Source organism: Hemitrygon akajei, chromosome 5, assembly GCF_048418815.1.
Source record: "Hemitrygon akajei chromosome 5, sHemAka1.3, whole genome shotgun sequence".
NCBI classification, from domain to species: domain Eukaryota; kingdom Metazoa; phylum Chordata; class Chondrichthyes; order Myliobatiformes; family Dasyatidae; genus Hemitrygon; species Hemitrygon akajei.
In genome coordinates, this window is record NC_133128.1 from 43,969,722 (window position 1) to 43,985,049 (window position 15,328).

Genomic DNA, 15,328 nt, shown 5'->3' on the forward strand with positions numbered 1-15,328 from the left:
TTGGATTATTCCTGCCAAAATGTAGAACCTCACACTTCTCAGCATTAAACTCCATTGCCAACGTTCAGCCCATTCTTCTAACCGGCATAAATCTCCCTGCAAGCTTTGAAAACCCACCTCATTATCCACAACACTTCCTACCTTAGTATCATCGGCATACTTACTAATCCAATTTACCACCCCATCATCCAGATCATTTATGTATATTACAAACAACATTGGGCCCAAAACAGATCCCTGAGGCACCCCGCTAGTCACCGGCCTCCATCCCGATAAACAATTATCCACCACTACTCTCTGGCATCTCCCATCTAGCCACTGTTGAATCCATTTTATTACTCCAGCATTAATACCTAACGACTGAACCTTCTTAACTAACCTTCCATGTGGAACTTTGTCAAAGGCCTTGCTGAAGTCCATATAGACTACATCCACTGCCTTACCCTCGTCAACATTCCTCGTAATTACTTCAAAAAATTCAATAAGGTTTGTCAAACATGACCTTCCACGCACAAATCCATGCTGGCTACTCCTAATCAGATCCTGTCTATCCAGATAATTATAAATACTATCTCTAAGAATACTTTCCATTAATTTACCCACCACTGATGTCAAACTGACAGGTCTATAATTGCCAGGCTTACTTCTAGAACCCTTTTTAAACAATGGAAACACATGAGCAATACGCCAATCCTCCGGCACAATCCCCGTTTCTAATGACATCTGAAAGATCTCCGTCAGAGCTCCTGCTATCTCTACACAAACTTCCCTCAAGGTCCTGGGGAATATCCGGTCAGGACCCGGAGATTTATCTACTTTTAAATTTCTTAAAAGCGCCAGTACTTCCACCTCTTTAATTGTCATAGGTTCCATAACTTCCTTACTTGTTTCCCACACCTTACACCATTCAATATCCTTCTCCTTAGTGAATACCGAAGAGAAGAAATCGTTCAAAATCTCTCCCATCTCCCTCGGCTCCACACATAGCTGACCACCCTGATTCTCTAAGGGACCAATTTTATCCCTCACTATCCTCTTGCTTTTAATATAACTGTAGAAGCCTTTCGGATTTACTTCCACCTTATTTGCCAAACCAAACTCGTAACTTCTTTTAGCTTTTCTAATCTCTTTCTTAAGTTTCCTTTTACATTCTTTATATTCCTCGAGCAATTCCTTTACTCCATGCTGCCTATATCTATTGTAGACATCCCTCTTTTTTCGAACCAAGTTTCTAATATCCCTTGAAAACCATGGCGCTTTCAAACCTTTAACCTTTCCTTTCAACCGAACAGGAACATAAAGATTCTGTACCCTCATAATTTCACCCTTAAATGACCTCCATTTCTCTATTACATCCTTCCCATAAAACAACTTGACCCAATCCACTCTCTCTAAATCCCTGCGCATCTCCTCAAAGTTAGCCTTTCTCCAATCAAAAATCTCAACTCTAGGTCCAGTCCTGTCCTTCTCCATAATTATATTGAAGCTAATGCTATTGTGATCACTGGACCCGAAGTGCTCCCCAACACATACATCTGTCAGCTGACCTATCGCATTCCCTAACAGGAGATCCAACACTGCCCCATCTCTAGTCGGTACTTCTATGTATTGTTGCAAAAAGCTATCCTGCACACATTTCACAAACTCTAAACCATCCAGCCCTTTTACAGAATGAGCTTCCCAATCTATGTGTGGAAAATTAAAATCTCCCACAATCACCACCTTGTGTTTACTACAAATATCTGCTATCTCCTTACACATTTGCTCTTCCAACTCACGCTCCCCATTAGGTGGCCTATAATACACTCCTATCAGTGTTACTACACCTTTCCCATTCCTCAATTCCATCCAAATAGCCTCCCTAGAGGAGCTCTGTAATCTATCCTTCCAAAGCACCGCCATAAGATTTTCTCGGACAAGCAATGCAACACCTCCTCCTCTGGCCCCTCCTACTCTATCACACCTGAAGCAACTAAATCCAGGAATATTTAGTTGCCAATCACACCCTTCCTGCAACCATGTTTCACTAATAGCTACAACATCATAATTCCAGGTATCAATCCACACTTTAAGCTCATCCACCTTTCTTACAATGCTCCTAGCATTAAAATAGATACATTTAAGATACTCTCCACCTCCTCCTCTCTTTTCATCCTTAGCAATGCATTCAAATTTATTATCCTTTTCTTTCTTCTCCCCTACAACTTCGGGCTGAGCGCATCCCTCCTCCATCACCTGCCTTTCCTCCCTCACACACTGTCTACTTACTTGCTCTACTGGTGAACTAACCTCCTCTCCCATAGTTTCCTCAAATTGATTTCCGCCCCCCCATCTTACTAGTTTAAAGTCTGCCCCGTAGCCCTAGCAAACCTCCCCGCTAGGATATTGGTCCCCCCAGGATTCAAGTGTAACCCGTCCTTCTTGAACAGGTCACGCCTGCCCCAGAAGAGGTCCCAATGATCCAGAAACTTGAATCCCTGCCCCCTGCTCCAATCCCTCAACCACGCATTCATCCTCCACCTAATTCCATTCCTACTCTCACTGTCGCGTGGCACAGGCAGTAATCCCGAGATTACTACCTTTGCGGTCCTTCTTCTTAACTACCTTCCTAACTCCCTATATTCTCGTTTCAGGACCTCTTCCCCTTTCCTACCTATGTCATTGGTACCTACATGTACCACGACCTCTGGCTCCTCACCTTCCTACTTCAGGATATCTTGGACGCGATCAGAAACGTCACGGACCCTGGCACCAGGGAGGCAAACTACCATCCGGGACTCCCGATCACCTCCACAGAACCGCCTGTCTGAACCCCTGACTATCGAGTCCCCTATTACTATGGTCCTCTTTCTTCTATCCCTACCCTTCTGAGCTACAGGGCCGTCCTCTGTGCCGGAGGCCCGGCCACTGTCACTTCCTCCAGGTAGGCTGTCCCCCCCAACAGTACTCAAACATGAGTACTTATTGTCAAGGGGTACAGCCACTGGGGTACTCTCAAGAGATGACAATTTCTACAACACACACAAAATGCTGGTGGAACACTGCAGGCCAGGCAGCATCTATAAGGAGAAGCACTGTCGATGTTTCGGGCCGAGACCCTTCGTCAGGACTTCGTCTGGCCTGCTGTGTTCCACCAGCATTTTGTGTGTGTTGTTTGAATTTCCAGCATCTGATTTCCTCGTGTTTGCTCTTAAGATAACAATTCCTTCTCTATTGTCGAATAGTTCCTTTGATGCTTACTATATTTCTTAGAAAAGTAAGCTATGGGATGATCAACCTCATCACCCTCAACCCTTTGTAATAATACTGCTCCTGCAGCCTCATCACTAGCATCTATAGCTAATGAAAAATGTTTTTCAAAGTCAGGTGCCTTGAGCACAGGTTGTTGACATATCATAGTTTTCAATTTCTCAAATGCTTCTTGACAAGGCACTGTCCACACAAACTTTTCATTCTTCTTCAAGAGGTTAGTTAATGGAAGGGCAACATTAGCAAAATTCTTACAAAATTTTCAGTAATATCCTACTATTCCCAGGAATCTTCTGAGAGTTTTTATCCCAGTTGGAGTGGGAATCTCTAAAATTGCCCGAACTTTTGCCTGAACAGGAGCTACCTTACTTGACCCACAACATAGCCAAGGTAAGTTACAGTGGCATGTCCAAATTCACTTTTAGTCACGTTAATAGTTAAGTTAGCTTTGGTAAGTCTTTCAAATAATTTCTCCACCGCAGTACTGAGAGCTTCCCAAGTATCATTTCCTGTCACCAAATCATCAATATAAGAATCTGTATCTTTCAATCCCTGAATCACAGAGTTAATCATCCTCTGGAAAGTACCTGGGGCATTCTTCATCCCAGATGGAAGAACATTATATTCATATAACCCAGATGGAGTTACAAATGCAGAAATCTCTCTACCCCTAACCGTTAATGGAACACACCAATATCCCCTTCAATAAATCAATCTTTGTAAGGAACTTTGCTTTTCCAACTTTATCTACACAATCATCTACTCTAGGAATTGGATATGCATCCGTTTTCGTTACAGCATTCACCTTCCTATAGCCCGTACAAAACCTAATACTACTGTCTGGTTTTGGCACCATAACACAAGGTGAACTCCAATTCGAGTTAGAAGGTCGAATAATATTATTCTCTAGCATATATTGAATTTCTTTCTCAGCAAGTTCACATTTTTCCATGTTCATCTTATATGGATGTTGTTTAATGGGTTTGGCATCTCCAACATCTATATCATGTGAAGCTACAGTGGTCCTCCTAGGAACATCTGGAAACAAATCCTTATATTTAAAAATTAATTGTTTCATTTGCAGCTTCTGCTCTGGCTGTAAATGTGCTAATTTCTCATCAATATTTTCCAGAATGGTTGAGTTTGGTAATCTGACAGAAACAACGTTAGGTTTAGAATGAGTTTTAGATGAATCATCTATTATGCTCCTAGTGAGATCAGACTCATCATTAACCACAACAGTTATGGCAAAGTTCTGATGGTCTTCTACAATCTGGAGTTTTTAATCACATAATCCACATAATTGATTTTAGACACAATTTCATAAGGACCATGAAATTTAGCTTGTAAAGGATTTGTTTGCACTGGGAAAAGAACCAGCACCTTATCTCCAGGTTTAAGCGTCCTCATCCTAGCTTCCTTATCATACCAGGTTTTCATTTTCTCCTGAGCCAATTTTAAATTTTCCCTAGCTAAGCTACAAGCTTTATGTAATCTGTCCTTAAATTTTAAAACATAGTCCAACAAATTAGTGTGTACCTCTTTATTGATCCATTGTTCTTTTAATAAAGCTAAAGGTCCTCTAACTCTATACCCAAATACAAGTTCAAATGGACTGAAACCTATGGATTCCTGTACCGATTCCCTTTCCCTCACTGCAAATAGAAGTGTATACCTCATCCCGATCATTTTCATTTTCCACACATTAAGTCCTAATCATAGTCTTGAGGGTAGAATGAAACCTCTCCAAGGCACCTTGCGATTCTGGATGGTATGCAGACAAAGTGATTTGCTTAGCTCCCAATTTATAAACTATCTGTTGAAACAATCCAGACATAAAGTTACTGCCTTGATCAGATTGTATTTCCTTAGGCAACCCAAAATAAGTAAAGGATTTTATAAGAGCCTTTATTACAGTTTTAGTTGTTTTATTCTTAAGTGGTACTGCCTCTGGAAACCCAGACGCAGTGCACATGATAGTCAACAAGTGCTGATAACCAGTTTTTGTTTTTGGTAATGGACCTACACAATCTATAATAATTTTAAAAAATGGTTCACCGAATGCTGGAATAGGCTGTAGTGGAGTCACTGGTGTAACTTGATTTGGTTTACCCACAATTTGACAAGTATGGCACGTTCTACAAAACATCGCCACATCTTTTCTTAAACCAGGCCAGTAAAAATGTTTTAAAATCTTATCCACAGTTTTTCTCACCCCTTGATGTCCACCTAAGGGCACACTATGAGCTAAAGTTAAAATCTCGTTTCGATAAACTTTAGGAACAATTACTTGGTAAACAATATTCCATTCATCACTTGCAGGAATTGTAGGCGATCTCCATTTCCTCATCAACACCCCTTTTTCAAAATAATATCCTACTGGCCCCTTATCAATTTCACTATCTGGAAGAGCTGGTTCTTTTAATTTGATAATCTCAGGTTCTCTACTCTGCTCTGCTATCATCTCCTTCCTGGACAGAGACAAATCTTCATGGTCCGACTTACTCCAAGAATCTCGTTCAAACAATGAAGGTAAGAAAGTTTCTGACACATCCTCAAAACTCGAATCCTGAGTTGAACAGTCATGAGTAACAACCTCATTCTGCACATCAATCTTTTTAGCCATAGCTCGAGTTACAACACAGGAAGAATCTGTATTAGAATCCATCCGTGGTTCCTCTGACTCTATTGTCAAATGCACTTCAGGGAAAACTTGTCCACCTGCCAAATCATTACCCAACAATAAAGAAATATCCTTCACAGGTAAGTTAGGCTGTAATCCTACTTTAACAAGTCCTGTAACTAACCCTGACTTTAAATTCACTTTATGCAGATGTACAGGCATAAGGGCACTCCCAACACCTTGTATATAATTTACCTCACCAGTATCAGTCTCTTCATTAAACTTTAACACACTGTCTAACATCAGTGATTGAGAAGCTCCAGTAACCCTAAGGATTTTTATTGGCACCGGAGTAGATCCTTCTTTCAAGGATACAAATCCTTCAGTTATAAAATGATCATATCCCTTTTTAAAGGCAACACGAGTGAATCTGCAGATGCTGGGAGATAAATAAAAACACAAAATGCTGGCAGAACTCAGCAGGCCAGACAGCATCTATGGGAGAAGGTAGTGATGATGTTTTAGGCTGAAACCCTTCATCAGGAGTGAAGTAACATGGGATGGTCAAGGGGTGATAAGAACTGGGGGGAGGGATAAAGTAGAGAGCTAGGAAGTGATAGGCTGGAGGGAAATGGGCTAGGGGGAAGGTGGAGAATTATGGGAAATAAAAGAGAAAGAAAGGTAGGGCTGGGGGGAGATAATAGTGATGAGGGGGGAAAAAAGAGAGAGAAAGAGAACCAGACTAAAATAATAGATAGGGATGGGGGTAAGGGCAGGAGTATCAACGGAGGCCTGTGAGTTGGATGTTCATGCCGGCAGGTAGGAGGCTACCTAGGCGGGAGATAAGGTATTGCTCCATCGACCTGCGTGTGGCCTCATCTTGACGGTAGAGGAGGCCGTGGACAGAGATGTCGGAGTGGGAGTGGTCTGTGGAATTGAAGTGTGTGGCCACAGGGAGATCCCGCCACTGCTGGAGGACTGAGTGCCGGTGTTCGGCGAAACGGTCTCCCAGTCTGCGGTGGTCTCCCCAATGTATAAATTGGCCACATTGGGAGCACCGGATACAGTATATCACCCCAGTTGACTTGCAGGTGAATTGGTGCCTCATGTTAAAGGACTATCTGGGGCTTGGGATGGTGGTGAGGGAAGAAGTGTGGGGGCAGGTGTAGCACTTCTTCCATTTGCAGGGATGAGTGCCCGGAGGGAGGTCGGTGGGGAGGGATGGGGGGATGAATGGACAAGGGAGTCGCGTAGGGAGCGATCCCTGAGGAAAGCCGAGAGTGGGAGGGGGGGGGGGGGGGGGGGGGAGGGGAAGATGTGGCTGGTGGTGGGATCATGTAGGAGGTGGCGGAAGTTACGGAGGATTATACGTTGGATCTGTAGGCTGGTAGGGTGATAGGTGAGGACCGGGGACTCTATCCCTGGGGGCTCGCGGGGGGACGGGGTGAGGGCAGAGGTGCGTGAAATACGGAGACGCGATGGAGGGCAGAGTTGATAGTGGACAAAGGGAAGCCACTTTCTTTAAAAAAAGGAAGACATCTCCTTTGTCCTAGAATGAACGGCCTCATCCTGAGAGCAGATGCGGTGGTGGCGGAGGAATTGAGAGAAAGGGATAGCATTTTTGCAGGAGACAGGGTGGGAGGAGGAATAGTCTAGAGAGCTGTGGAGTTAGTAGGTTTGTAGTAGACATCGGTGGATAGGCTGTCTCCAGAGATATGGCAACACGAGTGAATCTGCAGATGCTGGAGTGGCAACACGAGTGAATATCTCTGGAGACAGCCTATCCACCAACGTCTACTACAAACCTACTAACTCCCACAGCTACCTAGACTATTCCTCCTCCCACCCTGTCTCCTGCAAAATGCTATCCCTTTCTCTCAATTCCTCCGCCTCCGCCGCATCTGCTCTCAGAATGAGGCCTTTCATTCTAGGACAAAGGAGATGTCTTCCTTTTTTAAAGAAAGTGGCTTCCCTTTGTCACTATCCACTCTGCCCTCCATCGCATCTCCCGTATTTCACGCACCTCTGCCCTCACCCCATCCCCCCCGCCAGCCCACCAGGGATAGAGTCCCCCGGTCCTCACCTATCACCCTACCAGCCTACAGATCCAACGATAATCCTCCGTAACTTCCGCCACCTCCTACGTGATCCCACCACCAGCCACATCTTCCCCTCCTCCCCCACTCTCGGCTTTCCGCAGGGATCGCTCCCTACGCGACTCCCTTGTCCATTCATCCCCACCGACCTCCCTCGGGCACTCATCCCTGCAAATGGAAGAAGTGCTACACCTGCCCCCACACTTCTTCCCTCACCACCATCCCAAGCCCCAGATAGTCCTTTCAGGTGAGGCACCACTTCACCTGCGTGTCAACTGGGGTGATATACTGTATTCGGTGCTCCCGATGTGGCCATTTATACATTGGGGAGACTCGCCGCAGACTGGGAGACTGTTTCACCGAACACCGGCACTCGGTCCTCCAGCAGTGGCGGGATCTCCCTGTGGCCACACACTCAGTTCCACAGACCACTCCCACTCCAACATCTCTGTCCATGGCCTCCTCTACATCAAGATGAGGCCACACGCAGGTCGATGGAGCAATACCTTATCTCCCACCTAGGTAGCCTCCTACCTGCCGGCATGAACATCCAACTCACTGACCTCCGTTGATACTCCTGCCCCCCCCCCCCCTTACCCCCATCCCTATCTATTATTTTAGTCTGGTTCTCTTTCTCTCTCTTTTTTCCCCCTCTCACTATTATCTCCCCCCAGCCCTACCTTTCTTTCTCTTTTATTTCCCATAATTCTCCACCTTCCCCCTAGCCCATTCCCTCCAGCCTATCACTTCCTAGCTCTTTACTTTATCCCTCCCCCCACTTCTTATCCTCCCTTGACCAACCCATGTTACTTCACTCCAGATGAAGGGTTTCGGCCCGAAAAGTCGTCACTACCTCCTCCCACAGATGCTGTCTGGCCTGCAGAGTTCTGCCAGCATTTTGTGTTTTTATATCCCCTTTTAACTTGGTCAGACTCTAACAAAACTTCATTTGTGTTTATCAAAACCCTGTGATTTTACAGTGTTTCAGTATGTTGCACACAAGCATCTGGGACTGCTTCCTTCTCTTTCTTTTTCAATAAGAAACAATTAGCTATCACATGACCAGGTTTCTTACAATAGTTACAAATAGGACCAAACTGTCTTTCCTTCACAGGTTTTCCTTCCTCTTTACCTTTCTCACTAACTTCTGATTTACCTTGATTCACTGTTATTTTTCCTTTAAAAGTTCTACCCTGAGAAAATCTATTCTTATGAATTAAAGCATACTCATCAACTAATTTAGCAGAGTCCTGCAATGTAGCAATGTCTCTCTCATTTAAGTATGTCCTTATCTCACCAGGAATGCTCTTTTAAACTCCTCCATTAAAATCAGCTCTTTCAATTTATTATAGTCCCCATTTACATTTTTAGAGGAAACCCATCTCTCAAAACACACAGCTTTATCATAGGCAAATTCCACATACATTTTCTCCATAGATTTCTTCAAATTTCTGAATCTTTCTCTATAAGCTTCTGGAACCAACTCATATGCCTTCAATATGTGCACTTTCACAATATCATAATCAAGCGCTTGCTCAGCAGTTAAAGCTGTATAAACCTGTTGGGCTTTGCCTTTAATCACACTCTACAACAACATTGATCATTTCTCTTTCGGCCACTCTGATTTCAGAGCAATCGTTTCAAAATGTTGAAAATATTTCTCTACTTCTGTTTCACTAAATGGAGGGACCAATTTAATTTCCTAACTAACAAAAAATGTTTTCCTAGAACCAGGAGATTGATTCTCAGACTTTTAATTCCACTATCTTAAGTTCAAATTCTCTCTGTTTATCCTCAGCTTTTAATCCACTTAATTCCAATTTAGCTTGCAATTCCTTCTGTTTTAATTCAGCTTCTATTTTTAACTTTTCCAATGCTAATTGTTCTGACTGTAACTGAATCGCTGCTTTACTCACAGGGAACCGATCTAAAACCGATACATCAAACACACCCGAATCTATATAGTGTTCCACGATTTTTCTCTGAATTACAGGCTTTGTTGTATCTTCTGAAATACCTTTAAGTTCCAACCTACTAGCAATCTCCAATACATCACTCTTTTTCGCCTTTGCTAATAATTCAGCGTCTGGCGAAGCCAGGAATTCTTCAATACTCATTGTTGCCGAATACCACTCACAAGCCAATCAAACAAAAGAATCGAGTATTCCCTTTTTCCAAAACACTGATCAAAAGTGAAACAAGCATTTAAACTCAAAAATGGATCATCCCACGAGCCCCCATTTGTTACAAATCAGCAACAATGAATGTATGACTTGAGACAGGTTTCTTTTATAACAAATAAAACATTTATTAAACACTAAAAAAAACCCAAAAAGTAAACAAACGACTAACTTAACCGGAAGTCAGCTGCAATACGGCAGCTCGAATAGTTCTTAAAGTGAGAATGCGAAAACAGTTCTTAAAGCGACAATGCAAAAACAGTTCTTAGAAGCAGTAATGCGAAAGTCCAAAATGATTTACACAGTCCGTTAAAGGAGAGGCTTTCCTTGAGAGAATAAATTTTCTTTTGTGGTGTTACTGCTGATCCCAGTCGAAGTACTTTATTCCCCGGAGAATTTACGATCGAAGGAAATAAAACGGCTTAAAGGCACTGACATTTCTTTGACCAAACTTTGTATCCAACCCTCTACTCTTCTGGCAGAACAGGGGTTGTCATGGATATTCATTACCAATTCCTTGTGCAAAGATTAAACAAAGGTCGAATTTGTTTCACTGTCAACATTAACTCTCCCAATCCTTCGGGATTTCCGAACTCCTTTAAAATCTTCACTCTCCACCGACTAAACTGGCAGTATTATACCGAAACTGCCTGCAATAACCTTTGAGACTTAAAACAGAAAGTAAAACTCCACTTTTAAACAAAACTGCGTCATAATATCGGAATACGCAGCAGCATGGAGCCAGTGGCGAATTCAGCCACAAACTGCCCACGTCATGGGGTGGGGTTCTCCTTTTATACCCTGTTAAAAAAAACTATCACATGACCTCTCACTGGCGGGAAAATGACATCACTCCACCATCGCAAGACCATTACCTCATCTCCAGCATAGCTTCAATTACATCATGGTCACATTACAGGTACAAGATACCCACGGGTACGTAACACTTCCAAAGGCCACTCTGTCCTCAAATCCCAAAACCATGACTTCTATTGACAATGGTAAGGTCAAAATCAAAGTCCAGTTTACTGTTAAATGCACATGTACAAACAGGTGCAATAAAAAAAAACTTGCCTGCAGTAGCATCACAGGAATATAGCATTAGAAAACAAAAACAAATTATACACAAATTTTACAGAAGTACAAAATTAGACCAAAAGTAGTATTTTAGGGCAAAATGATCGAAGTAGTCATAGTGATGCTAGTGATGGTTAGGATTTTGCTGATTAGCTTAAGGACCAAATTGTTGAATTGTAGCTATTCTTGAATCTGGTGGTGTGGGACTTCAGGGTTCTGTGCCTCCTGTCCAATGGTATCTGTGAGAAGATGGCATCGCCTGTAGGGTGGGGATCTTTTGCTAATGGATGTTGCCTTCATGAGGCAGAACTCCCAATAGTACTGATAGTGGGGAGGGATATATGCATGATATCCTAAACATGGCAGAGTTCAATACTTTTCTCAGCTCACTATGTTTATTCACATTCAAATTGCCATACTGGACCATGATGTGACCAGTCAAGATACTTTTAATAGTACCTCTGCAGAAAATTGCTGGAATGTTTGGCTTGAACTTTCTTAATCTCTTAAGAAGGTAAAAAGACTGGCACGCTTTGCTTGTGAATGCATCTATGTGCTGGGCCCCAGAAAGATCGTCCAATACGTTAACACCCAGGAATTTAAACTGTTGACCCTTTCCACCACCGAAATGTAGACAGGTTTATGTTCACTCTCCTTCCCTTCCTGAAGTCAACAATCAGCTCTTTAGTTTTGCTGCCATTGAGTGGGGGGTCACTGCTGTAGCAGCACCACTCAGTATGGGTGTCCTATCTCACTCCGGTAAGCTGTCCCATCACCACCTGTGATAGGTCCAACAACAGCAGTGTCCTCAATGAACTGGAAGATGGCACTGGAGCTGTGCTTTGCCACATGGTATAGAGAGTACAGCAGGTGGCCAAGCACACAACCTTAATATGCACCTGTGTTGATGATCAGCAGGAGGCTTTGTTGTTTCTAATTCTCACTGATTGAGGCTTGCTGATGAGAAAGTCAAGTGCCCTGTTTCAGGGTAGGTAAACGCTCAGGTCTTGAAGCTTGATGATAGCTTGGATGGGATAACTGCGTGGAACGCTGAGCTGTGGTCAATGTAGCCTGACGCAAGAGTTCCTGTTGTCCAGAAAAGTGTGAAGAGCTGGAGAAATCCAATCTGCTGTTGACCTGCTGTGGCAGTAGAGAACTAGAAGCAGATCTGAGAAAGGAGTTGATCTGCCCTATCACCTACCTCTAAAAGCACTTCATTACAGTCGAGTCCAAGAGTACTGAACAGTTGAAGGCTTCTCTCCAAGTCACACACCTTCTGCATTTTAATTGAATTCCTGTTCCTTTCCTCTCACTGAGGTTAGATCCTGGAATTCCCTACTACATAACTGTGGAAGTACCATTCATCAGAACAGCAACTCCTTAAGAATGTGGAGGTCCAACAGCAGCATTCAAGAGCAGTTTAGTACAAAGAATACACGTTGACCACACCAACAACACACAAAATAAAATGAATTTAAATTAGCCAGTACATAGGAGAAACAAACTTTTATTGCGATAAAGTATAAATTATGTGGCTCAATCATTTCAGAAAATCATACAGATTACAGAATAGGCTGTTTAATTTCTGCAGTAGCAATTCAAAGAGTGCCATCTATTCTATAACCACTGGCCATTATCCATATCTCTTGGTAAACAAAGGTAGTTCCTTTACAGACTCGTCAGTGTTTCAACAAACAACTTTTCATAAAGTATATGAAGCCAACAATATCTAGCTAACAATTCAACAACTCGAGAAGCTTGCATACTTTCTCAAAACATTTATGATTATGAAAAAAAACTGAAAATGCTGCAAGCACTTAACAGATTAGACAACAGCTGCAGAAAATAAATCCCACTCCTGTTTTCTTTTCACACTCGCTACCTGACCTGCTGAGTATCCACAGTATTTTCTATTTTTGTTTCAGATTTTTAGAGACCATAGCTCTACCAATTATGAAAAAAATCCTCATTTTTCTACTGAGGTGACCGAAATCCAGCTTCTCAAACCATTCTTTCTAATAATGCATTTCTGATATCAGTACAGCAAAGTACCATTCTTTCAACTTTATTTGTGCACATATTTACACAAAATTCTTTCGGAAACTGGACCAATCGTTAAGATCTATATTTCATGCAATGAGTTGATCCTTCAGGTAAATTCTAGATTTATCAAATTAAATAAGGTCACCGATTCAAATTCTCGAGCACAATTTGTACTTAGTAAAGAGAAGGCACTAAACAGAACGGACCAATTACACGACATTAGAGTCCTTTTATGATATTTTTGACCATGGCGAATGCAATTTCCAAATCACCGTTTTTGGAAGAAATGTCGTGTTTAATTCTCGACTTGAAACTGCAAAGTGGAACAGCTTTCCTCTCAGTCAAATCCAGTTGTACAATTTAAACCAATAAGTGGTTAGTGTGATGGTAGGCCATATGAAAGTAAACATGCATGTTTGCAAATTAATTCTACATGTGTTTACAAAGACGTGTCATTTATGAAGCTCAATCACTACAAAAACTGGGGAGCAAACGTAAATGTTAATTTTATGTGAAAACATTTGTCAAAGTTTACAGGAAGGGTTTTTAATTTTTTTTTAAACAGACCTGCAGCACAGAGCAGTTCTGCAGACACTTACACATTAATATTCCAAGCTGGAGACCGTTTCACCACCATCAACTTAGCACCGTAAGTGAGTTCAGTTAAAGCGAAAACATTACGCTCCTAAATAAAAACAAAATGTATTAGTTTTAACCCCCACCTCTCATAATGTTTAAATTCGCGCACAGACCGATCAGCTGAACGACGTGGCGATCCCTCAGCGGCGCCGCAACCCAACCTGCTACCGGAAGTCCCGCCCATCACCTCATTTTCCTCACAGAAAACGCAAAGGAAAAACAAAATACCTCGTTAAAGTCGACAGAAAATTCTCAAATCGCTCATGAGAGTAGGTGGAACTTGTGCAGAGCGAAAGAGGGAACGCGTTATGTGTATGAACTTTAGCCAAACGGGAGGAAGATGCGTGGGAACTGGCTCTCTGATTGATTGGGGAGTTGTCCATCATTCTCCACTTCCGACTGGCAGGTTTGTGTTCATGCAGCCGGCTGCTACCGAGCGGAAGCGCGGCCAGGACGGGCCCGACGCTGGGTGATGTGCGGGCCAGTGTCTTCACCTCCTCTTTACCATGACTTCGTGCCCGGACCGCAGGGCAGACCAGGCACTGCAGATCCGGAAATCTGGAGCGAAACGCACAAACTGCTGGAAGAACTCAGTACGTCAGACAGCCTCGGTGGAGAGAAATGGACAGTAGGCGTCTCGGGCCGAGACCCTTCATGGTTATATCCCTTCATAGATGGTAACTGACTTGTTGAGTTCCTCCAGTATTCTGTGTATGTTACTGTGGAGAATGCACCATCTATTGGAAGTCCTTAGGTAGATTCTACTGTGGCAGCAACTCTGTTGCCAGCACTGTTTGAGGACCAGGCTGACAGAGCTAATAAAGTGAACAAAGCAGTGGCTTGTCTAACGCCACCTGCACCTCACGAGGGTAAGATATCTTTGCTGTATCATGTTCAGGTGATATAGATGCCGATACTTGAATCAAGGATGCTGTCATGAAATTTGTACTCCTTTCTGTCAATAATGCCATAAGATACAGGAGCAGAATTAGGGTGCTTGGCACATTGAGTTTATTCCACCATTTCATCATGGCTGATCCAATTTTCCTCTCTGCCCCAGTCTCCTGCTGTATCCCTTAATGCCCCCACCAAGCAAGAATCTATCAACCTCTGCCTTAAATATTCAGAAAAACTTGGCCTCCACAGCTGCCTGTGGCAACAAATTCATCTCTGTCGATCTGTATGTATTTTTTTTTCTGCAATGCTAAGGGAATGTACATTTCACCACTCTGGCTAAAGAAATCCCTCTACATCTCCATTCTATAAGGACACCCCGCCATTCTGAGGCTGTGTTCTCTGGTCTTAGACTCTCCCACCATGGGAAACATCCCCTTTACATCCGCTCTATCAAGGCCTTTCTCCATTCGATGGGTTACAATTGGGTCTCCTCTCATTCTTCTGAATTCTAGTGAATACAGGCC

General features: G+C 42.9%; 1 protein-coding gene across 3 annotated transcripts in view; it reads right to left on the minus strand.

Annotated features, from left to right (window-relative positions):
* The window catches only part of tmem39a (transmembrane protein 39A), a 57,860-nt gene extending 43,784 nt beyond the window's left edge, over positions 1-14,076 (minus strand). The window contains exon 1 of one of the 3 annotated variants that reach the window (XM_073045377.1): positions 13,991-14,076. The gene's annotated coding sequence lies outside the window, so the exon portion shown is untranslated. Of the gene's footprint in view, positions 1-13,867 lie in introns of all 3 variants that reach the window. The other 2 variants (XM_073045379.1, XM_073045378.1) reach the window with 2 other exon arrangements.
* Positions 14,077-15,328: the final 1,252 nt, after the last annotated feature.